At 45.3% G+C, this 14,980-nt stretch overlaps 1 protein-coding gene across 3 annotated transcripts in view; it reads right to left on the reverse strand.

The window, feature by feature from the left end:
• Positions 1–14,980, reverse strand: part of LOC144486467 (X-ray repair cross-complementing protein 6-like) — a 70,358-nt gene that overhangs the window by 48,287 nt on the left and 7,091 nt on the right. The window contains exon 1 of one of the 3 annotated variants that reach the window (XM_078204506.1): positions 8,588–9,675. The exons of the other annotated variants lie outside the window; for them this stretch is intronic. The gene's annotated coding sequence lies outside the window, so the exon portion shown is untranslated. Of the gene's footprint in view, positions 1–8,587; positions 9,676–14,980 lie in introns of those variants that run through there. 3 annotated transcript variants of the gene reach the window in all.

A 14,980-nucleotide genomic window follows, 5' to 3' on the forward strand; every position in this document is an offset into this window, starting at 1 on the left:
CACATTATAGGCTCTCTCTTTTGCCTTGATGCATTCCCTGACTTCCTTTGTCAGCCATGGCTGCCTAATCCCCCCTCTGATAACCTTTCTTTTGTTTGGGATGAACCTCTGCACTGTGTCCTCAATTACTCCCAGAAACTCCTGCCATTGCTGTTCTACTGTCTTTCCCACTAGGCTCTGCTTCCAGTCGATTTTTGTCAGTTCCTCCCTCATGCGCCTGTAATTACCTTTATTTAACTGTAGAACCTTCACATCTGATTCTGCCTTCCTTCTTTCAAATTGCAGACTGAATTCTACCATATTATGATCACTGCTTCCTAAGTGTTCCCTTACTTTAAGATCTTTTATCACGTCTGGCTCATTACATAACACTAAGTCCAGAATAGCCTGTTCCCTCGTGGGCTCCATCACAAGCTGTTCCAAAAAGCCATCCTGTAAACATTCAATGAATTCCCTTTCTTTGGGTCCACTGGCAACATTATTTACCCAGTCCACCTGCATATTGAAATCCCCCATGATCACTGTGACCTTGCCTTTCTGACATGCCCTTTCTATTTCGTGGTGCATTTTGTGCCCCTGGTCCTGACCACTGTCAGGAGGCCTGTACATAACTCCCATTATGGTTTTTTTGCCTTTGTGGTTCCTCAACTCTACCCACACAGACTCCACATCGTCTGACCCTATGTCGTTTAGTGCTATTGATTTAATTTCATTTCTAATTAACAAGGCAACCCCGCCCCCTCTACCCACCCCTCTGTCTTTTCGATAGGTTGTGAATCCCTGGATGTTTAACTGCCAGTCCTGAACCCCCTGCAACCACGTCTCTGTGATGCCTACCACATCATACCTGCCAGTCACAATCTGGGCCACAAGCTCATCTATCTTGTTCCGGACACTGCGGGCATTTAAATATAGCACCTTTAATTCCCTATTGACCGTCCCTTTTTGTTTTCGTAGTGTGGTGGACCTTGGTCTACTGAGCCTTTCCAGACACTGTGTCATATTTTGTGAGATGGGGACTATCGTAACCTCTCCTGAGTGCTGTCTTTTCGTGATTTTTTGTAATCCTAAGCAGCTACGCTTCCCACTGATTCCTTCACCTCTTGGTTCCCTGACTTTCCCTTCCCCCCCAATCTCTAGTTTAAAGTCCTATTGACCACCCCATTTACTCTCTTCGCCAGAACACTGATCCCAGCTCGGTCCAGGTGGAGACCATCCCAACGGTATAGGTCCCCCCTGCCCCAAAACTGATGCCAGTGTCCCATGAAAAAGAACCCTTCTTTCCCACACCACTCTTTCAGCCACGTGTTAACTTCCCTTATTCTTGCCTCCCTATGCCAATTTGCACGTGGCTCGGGCAGTAATCCGGAGATTATGACCCTTGAGGACCTGTTTTTTAATTTGAATCCTAGCTCTTTATAATCTCTAAACAGGTCCTCTTTCCTAGACTTGCCTATGTTGTTGGTACCAACATGGACCACAACAACTGGATCCTCCCCCTCCCTCTCCAGTATCCTTTCAAGCCGGTCAGAGATGTCCCGCACCCTAGCACCGGGCAGGCAACATACCATGCGGGACACTCTATCCTGCTCACAAAGGATCCTATCTATCCCCCTGATAATAGAATCCCCTACAACTACAACTTGCCTATTTACTTCCTCCCCTTGAATGGCCTCTTGTGGGAGAACGTAGAACTAGAGACTCACTGTTAAAAAGTAAGTGGTCACCCGTTTAAAATGGAGATAAGGTGAAACATTTTCTCTCTGGGGGTTCAGTGTCTTTGGAAGTCTCTCTTGAAATGGTGGTGGAAGCAGAGTTTTTGAATTCATGCTATTTTAAACCCCTAAGCTAATCCCAATTGCCCATGTTTGGCCCATATCCCTCTATACCCATCTTACCCATGTAGCTTACTAAATGCTTTTTAAAAGACAAAATTGTACCCGCCTCTATTACTACCTCTGGCAACTTGTTCCAGACACTCACCACCTTCTGTGTGAAAAAATTGCCCCTCTGGACCCTTATGTATCTCTCCCCTTAGACCTATTCCCTCTAGTTTTAGACTCCCCTATCTTTGGGAAAAGATACTGACTTTCTGATGCACTATCAATCGAGTCAAGACTAGTTGTGAGCAAGTCAAATAGGCTTTTATTAGCAAGAACTTGGAGCCATCCCTGTTGGTGATCTGGTCTGTACTGAAGGCTAGGGGGAGGAGCCACCGCCTTTATACCCGGACCAGGGGGAGGAGTCTTGGGCGGAACCAACAGGGATGTGCCACATACGCAGGTAATAATAAATACTAACAGTGGTTAACCACCACAGATAACAGTGGTTTACCACACTATCTAGCTGATCTATGCCCCTCATTATTTTATAGACCGCTATAAGATCATCCCTCAGCCTTCTACGCTCCAGAGAAAAAAGTCCCAGTCTATCCAGCCTCTCCTTATAACTCAAACCATCAAGTCCCGGTAGCATCCTAGTAAATCTCTCCTGCACTCTTTCTAGTCTAATAATATCCTTTCTATAATAGGGTGACCAGAACTGTACACAGTATTCCAAGTGTGGCCTTACAAATGTCTTGTACAACTTCAACAAGACATCCCAACTCCTATATTCAATGTTCTGACCAATGAAACCAAGCATGCTGAATGCCTTCTTCACCACTCTGTCCACCTGTGACTCCACTTTCAAGGACGTAGATCTTTGTTCTGTAACTCTCCCCAACGCCCTACCATTAACTGAGTAAGTCCTGCCCTGGTTCGATCAACCAAAATGCATTACCTCGCATTTATCAAAATTAAACTCCATCTGCCATTCGTCAGCCCATTGGCCCAATTGATCAAGATTCCATTGCAATCCGAGATTACCTTCTTCACTGTCCACTATGCCACCAATCTTGGTGTCATCTGCAAACTTACTAACCATGCCTCCTATATTCTCATCCAAACCATTAATATAAATGACAAATAACAGTGGACCCAGCACTGATCCCTGAGGCACACCGCTGGCCACAGGTCTCCAGTTTGAAAAACAACCACAACCTCTACAACCACCCGTTGGCTTCTGTCATCAAGCCAATGTTGTATCCATTTAGCTACCTCACCCCTGTGAGATTTAACTTTATGCAACAACCTACCGTGCGATACCTTGTCAAAGGCCTTGCTAAAGTCCATGTAGACAACATCAACTGCACTGCCCTCATCTACCTTCTTGGTTACCCCTTCAAAAACACTCAATCAAATCTGTGAGACATGATTTTCCACTCACAAAGCCATGCTGACTGTCCCTAATCAGTCCTTGCCTCTCTTAAATAATTTAGCAGTAAAATTGGACCCTTCGTTTGACTGAATCTCCCTGGGAAATCCATAACGGGTAAAGAAAGCAAGCAAATCCCCCACAACCTTTTTTGCCTTGACATTCCATAATGGAATTGCGTCTGGAAACCTGGTAGACACTTTCATTATGGTTAAAAAAATACTGGTTCCCACTTCTGGTTTTAGAGAGGGGACCTACACAATCAATGATAACCCGTGTAAAAGGTTCTTCAAATGCGAGAAGTGGCATCAAAGGTGCTGGTTTTATCACTGCCTGTGGCTTTCCTACCATCTGATACATATGACAGGTGCGGCAAGATTCAATCACATCTTTATGTAGTCCAGGCCAATAGAAATGCTTCTGTATCTTAGCCTGAATCTTCTTCACCCCTAGATGACCTCCTACAGGTAACTCTTGTGCTACCCACAATACTTCCTGTCTGTATTCTACCAGCAACACAGTCTGATGAACTTCTGCCTATTTCTCATCTGCACTAACTTGCCAAGGTCTCTATTTTCACCTTAAGATTTTACTATTAAGGTAATAGCATTCTGGAATACACTCTGATTCCTTTTCCGAGTCGGCTTTATGATATAAATCCTTTATCACCTCATTTTTTTGTTATAACTCCATTAATCTTTTAGAGCTAGACACCTCTGCTTGATCCTCTACCTGCTTAGGTCTTTCCTTTACCATCTCATCAGAGTGTCAGCTAGCTGGACCTCAATTCCTTCATCTTTCTCTTTTGTTCTCCCACTCCTGTTTTAACTAATGGCTGTGGGATCTTGTCACCACACGATCTGGAAAAATTCCAGGGTATTTTTCTTTTAACTCCTCAGTTCCCTGGTTTTCTTTTGGCTTTTCCACTACAATGAGCATCAGTTCCTCCTGTGAACCAGCGATATCATTTCCAAGGATAACCTGTATTCCTGGAATAGCCAAGTTTTCCATCACTCCCACTATCACTTACCCAGTCTTGATTGGACTTTCTAGCCTTATCTTACACAGGGGACATACTCCTCTCTCCATTTATTCCACAGATTACCACTCTCTCGGGCAATATTTCAGGAGTGCAAATATTTTCACCTCTTACTATTGGAGACAGACTAGCTCCCATATCTCTCAATATTTTAACTTCTTTACCTACTCCTCCTGTTCTACCTGAGTAAATCTTACCCACACAGGTAAAGTCTTTGAAAAGATCAGACGCTATCTTACTATCCAGCCTGTGCCGAGGCTGTGCACTCTCCTTTAGCTCCTCGACCTCTCTGGAATTTCCCTCACTGCCTTAGCTAATCCCACTGGTTGAGCCTCTTTTACCACATCCTTTTTCCCAGTGCCTTTCTTAAGCCATCAGCACTGTGACTTAGTGTGTCCGACCTTATTACAGTGAAAACACCCGAGGTCTTTCACCTCTTTTCCACCTTCTTGGGTTTCTTTTATCACAGGTGGTAAACTGTTCCCAATGTGATCTACATTTTTGTTTTTCATTGAAGGATCTCCCTCTTTCCCAATTTCTATCCCTCATGGAATGAAATTGCTGTTGGAAGCTAGATGTCAATTTATGCAGTAATGTGTATTCATCTGCCATCTCTGCAGCTCTTCTCACTGTTTTAACTTTCTGTTCCTCAACATGTGTTCTTATCACTTCTGGATATGAGTTTTTAAACCCCTCCAGCAGAATAATATCTCTAATAACCTCATATATCTTTTCTATCTTTAATGCTCCCACCCATCTATTGAAGTTGCTCTGTTTAATTCTTTCAAACTCGATATAAGTCTGACCTGGTTCCTTTCTTACATTTCTGAACCGTTGTCTCTATGCTAATTCATAGGCACTCAAAACAACCTTCTTTACTTCTTCATATTTTCCTGACACCTCCTCTGACAGCGCTGCAAACACCTCAGTAGCCCTGCTTACCAACTTTGGTCTGAATTAACGTTACCCACACCTCTTCTGGCCATTTCATCTGTGTAGCCAATTTCTCAAAGGAAATGAAAAAGACTTCTGCATCTTTTTCATCAAATTTTGCTAATGTTTGGACATATTTGTATGTATCCCCACCAGGCGGTTGGCCACGATGAGTTTGCCCATCATCACTTCTATCTTGCACTTTTACTTCAGTCATTTGAAGTCTTTTTGCTTCAAGTTCCAACGTCATCTTTTCCAACTCGAACAATCTTTCTCTTTCTTCTTTCTCTGACTCCAGCCTTTTCAGTTCACTTTCCACCTCCAATTGTCTCATTTGCAATTTATTTTTTTTCTAACTCCACTGCACTTGACTGTTTCTCTGATATGCCTAAATGATTGGATAACTCCGTTACAATTTCAGCTTTCTTATTATCCCTGGTTAAACCCACTTTTAGCCTGTTTGCTAATTCTACAAGTGTCGTCTTTTTCTGTCTTTCTAAGCTTCCTTGGCAAATTTGGGAAGCATCTTCGACCCCCAGAATCTCTTTAGCAATTTTAAGAACCATTTCCCCACTTTTGATTTAAGCGACAACAAGTAAAGATCGAGGACTAGTCATAGCCCGAACCCGAGCCCCCAATCTGTTATAAAGCAGAGGTTGATGCCCCCCTCTGAGAACTAACACCTAACCACTCAAAGAGGAATACCTCACCTTATAATCTGTAAAAAGTGTGTGTGAAGTGGTGTGACCCGCTCTTCGGCAACTCCTAGTGGTTAAATACAAAATAAATCCCTGACACTCACTCTAAAATCAACACGTAACAATTAATTTATCTAACTAACAGTGAACAAATTAACTAAACTAGTAACGAACCGGATAAAACACGATTCTAATGGAATGCTGTTCAGATAAATACAATTTCCACTCCTTAACAAAATAGAATTTAGTCACTCTCAAAATTACAATCACGTTTGGCATCTTCTGGAATGTTCTGGGCCTTCTCTGTTGAATCTTCTGTCTGGAACTTCTTTCTTCTTTAGTATCTTTGCTATTTCGATAGTGCTTTCTCTTAAGACATAGGTGAAGCTATGAGAGCCAGCAATTCGCTCTCTCTCTCTCTAGAATGGAGAGCTGAACTAAGAGCTGTTAACTCTAGAAGGCGGCAGTTGCTCTCTCTCTCTCTTTGTTCCACTGCCCCTTCATTTATACCCCTGATGGCATATCAGTATTTTCCACAATAGGATTGGTCCTAGATTGTCAAAACCATCAGACTTAAATTTAATAGGTTCTTGGTATCTAAGTGCTTGATTCAAATTGGCTAAATTCAAAAGCCTGTTGTTTTGGAAAAACTGCTGCTCGGCCTTTCAATACAAATGTTTCAGTTTGGGCTCTCTGTGTACTTGCACTTTTAATCTCTAAGCACGGAAAAAGCACCATCTTTTACCGGGACTATGCAATGCTTCCCCCCCCCCTCTCCTCCCCCCTCCCCCCCCCCTCCCTCCCCCATAGCATTTTACGGTTTTCCAAACACCAAAATTTTAACTTCCTACTTCCCAATCTACAATTACTCAACCCAACTTCGCAACTGTTAGGAGATAAATATTGTCCAGGGGAACCCTCCTGGTTCTTAGAGTCATCGAGTCATACAGTACAGAAGAGGTCCTTCAGCCCATTGAGCCTGTACCAACAAAACTACACTAAATCTACACTAATCCCACTTTCCAGCACTTGGCCCATGGCCTTGAATGTTCTGACATTTCAAGTGCTCATCCACATACTTTTTAAAGGTTGTGAGGTTTCCCGCCTCTACTACCCTCCCAGATAGCGCATTCCAGACTCCCACCACCCTCTGGGTGAAAAATCTTTTCCTCAAATCCCCTCTAAATCACCTTAAAATTATGCCCCCTCATTACTGACCCTTCAACTAAGGGTAACAGCTGCTTCCGATCCACCCTGTCCACACCTCTCATAATCTTGTACACCTTCTTCAAGATGTGGAGATGCCGGCGTTGGACTGGGGTAAACACAGTAAGAAGTTTAACAACACCAGGTTAAAGTCCAACAGGTTTATTTGGTAGCAAAAGCCACACAAGCTTTCGAGGCTCTGAGCCCCTTCTTCAGGTGAGTGGGAATTCTGTTCACAAACAGAACTTATAAGACACAGACTCAATTTACATGAATAATGGTTGGAATGCGAATACTTACAACTAATCCAGTCTTTAAGAAACAAAACAATGGGAGTGGAGAGAGCATCAAGACAGGCTAAAAAGATGTGTATTGTCTCCAGACAAGACAGCCAGTGAAACTCTGCAGGTCCACGCAACTGTGGGAGTTACAAATAGTGTGACATAAATTCTGATTCTAGGATCGCATGATAAAGACTCAGGAGGAAAAAAGCAGAAATATTTATGTGAAATAGTGTGACATCTTTTTAGCCTGTCTTGATGCTCTCTCCACTCCCATTGTTTTGTTTCTTAAAGACTGGATTAGTTGTAAGTATTCGCATTCCAACCATTATTCATGTAAATTGAGTCTGTGTCTTATAAGTTCTGTTTGTGAACAGAATTCCCACTCACCTGAAGAAGGGGCTCAGAGCCTCGAAAGCTTGTGTGGCTTTTGCTACCAAATAAACCTGTTGGACTTTAACCTGGTGTTGTTAAACTTCTTACCTTCTTCAAAACAGTGCCATGGGATCTCTTACATCCACCTGAGAGGGAAAACATCTCATCCCAAAGGACAGTACTGCAGCACTCCCTCAGTACTGCACTGGCAACATCAGTTTGAATCATCTACTTTGTTATGATCATTGGCCAGAGCTCCAAGTGTTGGCGAGATCCGGTTAGTGACCAATGACATTTTATTTAACATAGACAAAGCTTGAGATTTGAGACACTTGTTCACTGAATAAAGTCACAAAATTCCACAGAGTTTGAAGAAAGAGAAATTAACTTTACTATGCAAGATCAGAAAGATAAAACTATTTACAACATGTATCCTAAACGTTAGCATTCAGGTTTCAAGAGGTATATTTAAATTAACAGGCAAATTGTGGTCAGACATGCCAACGACACAATCTTCTTGTTATTGTAGAATCATAGAGTTTTACAGCACAGAAAGAGGCCCTCCAGCCCATCATATCTGCAACGGCCATCCAGCACCTAGCCAAGGCTGAGATAGACAGATTTTTAACCAGTAAGGGAATCAAGGGTTATGGAGTATTGCATAATGACAGGCGTGACCAAAACAGAGTCCACGATTTCTCAACATCACACCCAGACATCAGTAACACTGTGAGTCAACCAATCTCACTGTAACTCTCTCACTCACAAAAGTTTCCAATTTTCATCTTAGAAGATCTTACCTTGGAATTATCTCAAAAACTCGCTCCAACTCAGACGGCTTCAATGACGCCCCACCTCGCAGGATTTTAATCTCGTCTCCTGAGATCACGTGCCCCTGGATTCCCAAGTACACTCAAACAGCTACTCAACAGCATGATTTCAGTTCTTCGGCCATGCTGAGCAGAACATAACTATTCAAAAGTGGTACCTTTGTCCCAACGGCCCACAGCACAGTCACCAACATTTGGCTGTCTTCTTGGATCTTCAGGGCTTCTCTTGAACCCTCAGGCAGCATCAATGGTAGCCCATCTTATTGGGTTTCAGTCTCACCTTCCAAGATCCCGTTCCCCTGGAATCCCCGAGTATACTCTCAAACACCAAACTACAGGCAGAATTTCAGACCTTCGGCCACACCAAGCAGAACAGCTTTGCCCCAATGGCCCAAGGGTTCTTCTGAGCCCTCCAGACCTAAAGCCTGCTCCTCACAGCCCTTTCTATAACTTGGAACCTGTTTCTCTTTTAACTGAACTTAACTGCCCCTGTCTGAGGTCTCTTACTTGGGACTTCCTTGTGGGACCTCTCTCTGTGCTCTCCCCCCTGTCTGGGACACTGTTTGGTTCTGGCAATCCGCACCCGGATTCTCATGCCATTTATATTCTTTCTCTTTATGTGTAGTCAGTTTGGGCCTGTCGTGGGCCGGGACAACTTATGCTGAACTGAGTGCGGGAAGCCCACTCCCAGGTCTGCTCACGTGCCGAAATTCCAAGGTCTGTCAGGAGTTGAGGTTCCAGACTTCCAAGCTCAACATTAAGGTAAGTTCGGGTTATGTAATAACTCAGATCCCTGCAGTAGGACTGGAACTCACAACCCTCTGTCTCAGAGATGAGAGGACCACACTGAGCCAAGGCTGACCACCTCAATACCAAAGCAAGGAGATAATGTGGAACTTACCACGGAACTCTGATTCAACTATGCTTGGCAGTTGTGTGTACATTTCTGGTCCCTTTCTTATAAAAAGGAGCAGGAAAATTACAGAAAAGATTAACAAGAGTGCTAGTGGGACTGAGAGGATCCAACTCTCAGGAACGATTTAGCAAGCTCTTCCCTGGAAAACAGGACAGTGAGAGGCGATCAGATCAGTGATAGGATAGATGTGGAGAAACTACTACAGAATCTTGTTATTGTAGAATTATAGAGTTTTACAGCACAGAAAGAGGCCCTTCAGCCCATCATGTCTGCATTGGCCATCCAGCACCTAGCCAAGGCTGAGATAGACAGATTTTTAATCAGTAAGGGAATCAAGAGTTATGGTGGATCGCGTGCAGTTCACGTTGCCACACTACCAGAAAGACATGGAATCTTTGGAGAGAGTGCAAAGGTTCACCAGGATGTTACCTGGTCTCGAAGGTGTTGGCCATGAGGAGAGGTTGAATAAACTTGGAATGTTTTCACTAGAAAGATGGAGGCTGAGGGGTGGCCTGATCGAAGTCTACAAAATGATGAGAGGCATAGACAGGGTGGATAGTCAGAGGATTTCTCCAAGGGTGGAAGTGTCAATTACAAGGAGGCACATGTTCAAGGTGAGAGGGGGAAAGTTTAAGGGAGATGCGGGGGGGGGAAGTTTTTCACGCAGTGAGTGGTGGGTGTCTGGAACGCGCTGCCAGAGGAGGTGGTGGAAGCAGGCACATTAGCAATATTTAAGAGGCATTTGGATGGGTACATGAATAGGAAGGGAATAGAGGGATACGGACTGAGTAAGGGCAGGTTTGTTTTAGTTTAGTTATGACATGATTGGCACAACTTGGAGGGCCAAAGGGCCTGTTCCTGTGCTGTACTTTTCTTTGTTCTTGGGACAAGGTGGGAAAGTGGAGTTGAGCTTTATATCAGAGCAGCCATGATCTCATTGAATGGGGGCGCATATTCGGTGGGCTGAATGGTCTACTACTGCTCCCACGTCTTATGGTCTCAACACATTTTCCAGCACTTGGTCCGTAACCATGTGTGCTATGGCATTTCAAGTGCCGATCTAAATGCTTCTTAAATATTGTGAGGGTTCCCACCTCTACCACCCTTTCAGGCAGTGAGTTCCAGTTTCCCACCACCATCTGAGTGAAAAGGTTTTTCCTCAAATCCCCTATAAATCTCCCACCCCTTACATTAAAGCTATGCCTCCTGGTTATTGACCCCTCTTCTGTCGGGTGTTGGATACTGCTCGGTAGGTCTTAATAAAGCCTTCATCATCTTAAGTAGGTTAACTGTATGTATTGATTAACTACAAGAACCAGGTACATATATACAATAAAGGGTTCACGCTACATGCTACCAGTGAGGCTTGGAACAGAGAGACAGTACAATTGAACACATGGTTAAAGAGCTGGTGTAGGAGGGAGGGCTTTAGATACATGAATCATTGGGATCTCTTCTGGGGAAGGTGGGATCTGTACAAGAAGGACGGGTTCCACCTGAACTGGAGGGGCACCAATATCCTGGGTGGGAAGTTTGTTGGTGCTGTTCGGGAGGATTTAAACTGGTGCGGCAGAGGGGTGGGAACCGGAACAGCAAGCCAGTAAGTGTAGGGACTGGGGAAAAAAGTGAGACTGAGATAAACGTATCGCAGAGTAAGAGCAGGCAGAGGGGCTCAGCGAGACTGGAGGTTTGGAGTGCATTTGCTTCAATGCAAGAAGTATAACAGGTAAGACAGATGAACAGAGAGCCTGGATTACTGCATGGAATTATGATGTTATTGCAATTACGGGGACCTGGTTAAAGGAGGGACAGGACTGGCAGCTTAACATTCCGGGATATCATTGTTTTAGATGGGACAGAGGGGGAAACAGAAGGAGCGTTGTGGGGGGGAGGGGGCACGGGGGAGTCGCATTGCTGATCAGGCAGCACATCACAGCTGTGTTGAGGGAGGACACATTGGAGGGATCTTCTAGTGAGGCATTATGGGTGGAGCTCAGAAATAGGAAGGGTGAAATCACAATGTTGGGAATGTACTGTAGACCTCCCATCAGCCCGTAGGAGACAGAGGAGCAGTTGTGTAGTCAGATACTAGAAAGGTGTGAAAAAAGCAGGGTCGTTGTGGTGGGCAACTTTAACTTTCCCCCACATTGACTGGGACTCCCTTACAGACAGGGGCTCGGATGGAGGGCAACTTGTTAGTTGTGTCTCGGAGGGTTTTTTGATACAGTATGTTGACAATCCAACCAGGAAGGGGGCCATACTAGACTTGATATTGGGGAATGAGCCAGGCCAGGTGATCGATGTTTCAATAGGGGAGCACTTTGGACTTAGCGACCGTAACTCCATAAGATTTCGGGTAGTCTTGGATAAGGACAAGAGTGGCCCTCGAGTGAGGGTGATTAATTGGGCAAGGGCTAAATACATGCAAATTAGACAGGAACTGGGGAATGTGGATTGGGAGCGGCTATTTGAGGGCAAATCCATGACTGGCATGCGGGGGGCTTTTAAAGGCCAGTTGATTGACGTGCAGGACAGGCATGTCTCCGCAAAAATGAAGGATAGAAATGGCAGGATTCGGGAACAATAGGTGACGAGTGAAATTGTAAGCTTAGTGAAAGTAGGAAGGAACTTAAACGTAGAATTAGGAGGGCTAAAAGGGGCCATGAAATGTCTTTAGCAAACAGGTCAAGGAAAATCCCAAGGCTTTTATATGCATATATTAGGAGCAAGAGGGTAGCAAAAGAAATAATCTGGAAGAAAATGTGGGTGGCCTGATTAGTAAATTTGCGGATGACACGAAGATTGGTGGAGTTGCTGATAATGCGGGGGATTGTCAGAGAATACAACAGAATATAGATAGATCAGAGACTTGGGCACAGAAATGGCAGATGGAGTTTAATCCAGACAAATGCGAGGTGATGCATTTTAGACGATCAAATTTAGGTGTGAATAATATGATGTGACAGAACTCTGAGCAACATTAACATACAGAGGGATCTGGGCATACAGGTCCATAGTTCCCTAAAAGTGGCAACGCTGGTGGCCAAGGTTATTAAGAAGGCATATGGCATGCTTGCTTTCATCAGCCGAGTAAGGGCAGAAGGTTTTTTTTACTTAATTTAGGGCATCATGATCGGCACAGGTTTGGAGGGTCAAAGGGCCTGTTCCTGTGCTGTACTTTTCCTTGTTCTTTCTTGTACACTCCATCGTGTCTACATTGGCTTTTCAGAGCAATCTCATTGTGCCCTTGTTCAGCTGCTCTCTCCCCATTGCTCTGTAATAATTTCCCTTCAGATAATGTTCTTATTTGCTTTTGAAAGTTGCTACATACTGAATCTGCTTTCGCCGCCCTCTGGATAATACACTGTGTCATTAAAAAATGTTGCCTCATGTTGCCAAATATTGTCCAGTTGATCAAGCACTTTTGAGGTGTAATCATTGTTGTAATGTAGGCAATTGGGGAAAGCAAGCTCCCACAATGTGATTATTACCCGATAGTCAGTTTTTGTGATCCGACGTGGATTGTGGGATAAATATTGGCCAGAACACCAGGAAAAATACACCCTCTGCTCTTCTTCCAAAGAGCGCAACGTGATCAAACAAACATACAAAATAGGAGTAGCAGCAGGCCATTCTGCCCCTCGGGCCTGCTCCACCATTCAACAAGATCAGGCTAATCTATTTCTGTTTCGAGTTCAACATTCCCGCCTACCCACGATAACCTCTGATTTCCTCACCTAACAAGAATCTATCTACCTCTGCCATAAAAATATTCAGTGACCCAGCCTCCACCACCTTCTGAGGCAGAGAGTTCCAAAATCACACAACCCTCTGATAGAAACAAATTTTCCTCACCTCTATCGACCATGCCCACCCAAGAAGGTTTAACATCCCACCCAAAAGACAGCACCTATGGCAGTGCAGCACTCTCACTATACTGCACCAATTTTGGATTTTGTGCTTATAATTTCTGAAATGGAGCTTGAAGTCAGGGCATAGTGACCCAGGGATGGGAGCAGTTCCCGTTGGGGGTGGTCCCCATTGGGAATGGTCCCCGTTGGGGGTGGTCCCCATTGGGGGTGGGACACATTGACCCAGGGATGGAAGTAGTCTCCATTAGGAGTGGTCTCCATTAGAAGTGGTCTCCATGGGGGTAGTCCCCATTGGGAGGGGTCCATATTAGGAGTGGGACACACTGACCCAGGGATGGGAGTGGTCTTCATTGGGTCCCCATTGGCGGTGGTCTCCACTGGGAGTTGGACACACTGAGCCAGGGATGAGAGTGGTCTCCACTGGGAGTGGGACACACTGAGCCAGGGATGAGAGTGATCTCCATTGGGAGTGGTCTCCACCTGGCCCCCATAGGGGGTGGTCACCATTGGGACTGGAAGAAACTGACGCATGGATGGGAGTGGTCTCCATTGGGTTCCAACTTGGAAAGGTCCCTATTGGATGTGGGACACTCTGACCCAGAGATGGGAGTTGCCTTCATTGGAAGTGGGACACAGTGACGCAGGGATGGGACTGGTCTCCATTGGAAGTGGTCTCCATTGGGGATGGTCTCCATTGGGGGAGTTCTCAAATGGGAGTGATCTCCATTAGGGGTAGTCTCCATTGGGGGTACTCCCCACTGGGAGTGGATACACTGACGCAGGGATGGGAGTGGTCCCCATTGGGAGTGGGACACACTGACGGAGGGATGGGAATGGTCCCCATTGGGAGTGGGACACACTAACACAGGGATGGGAATGGTCCCCATTGGGAGTGGGACACACTGACGGAGGGATGAGAGGGGTCCCCACTGGGAGTGAGACACACTGACCCAGGGATGGGAACAGTCTCCATTGGGAGTGGGACACACTGATGGAGGGATGGGAGGGGTCCCCACTGGGAGTGAGACACACTGACCCAGGGATGGGAACAGTCTCCATTGGGAGTGGGACACACTGATGGAGGGATGGGAGGGGTCCCCACTGGGAGTAGGACACACTGACAATGGGATGTGAGTGGTCCCCATTGGGAGTGGGACACACTAACCCAAGGATGGAAATGGTCTCCACTGGGAGTGGACACACTGATGGAGGAATGGGAGGGGTCCCCACTGGGAGTGGGACACACTGACGCAGGGATGGGAGGGGTCCCCATTGGGAGTAGGACACACTGACCCAGGGATGGGAGGAGTCCCTATTGGGAGTGGGATGCGCTGACCCAGGGATGGGAGTTGCCATAGGAACATAGGAATTAGGAGCAGAAGTAAGCAAATTCAGCCCTTCGAGCCTGCTCCGCCATTCAATCAGATCTGGTCTCAAATCCACCTCCTCACCTGCTCCCCATCTCCCTCTTTCCCTTTTTTTTATTGGAAATATATCTATTCCCTTCTTGAAATCATTCAATGATTCAGACTCCACCACGCAATGGGGCAGCGAGTTCCACAAATTCACCACCCT

The sequence above is a fragment of the Mustelus asterias genome, unplaced genomic scaffold, assembly GCF_964213995.1.
Source record: "Mustelus asterias unplaced genomic scaffold, sMusAst1.hap1.1 HAP1_SCAFFOLD_350, whole genome shotgun sequence".
Lineage (NCBI taxonomy): Eukaryota > Metazoa > Chordata > Chondrichthyes > Carcharhiniformes > Triakidae > Mustelus > Mustelus asterias.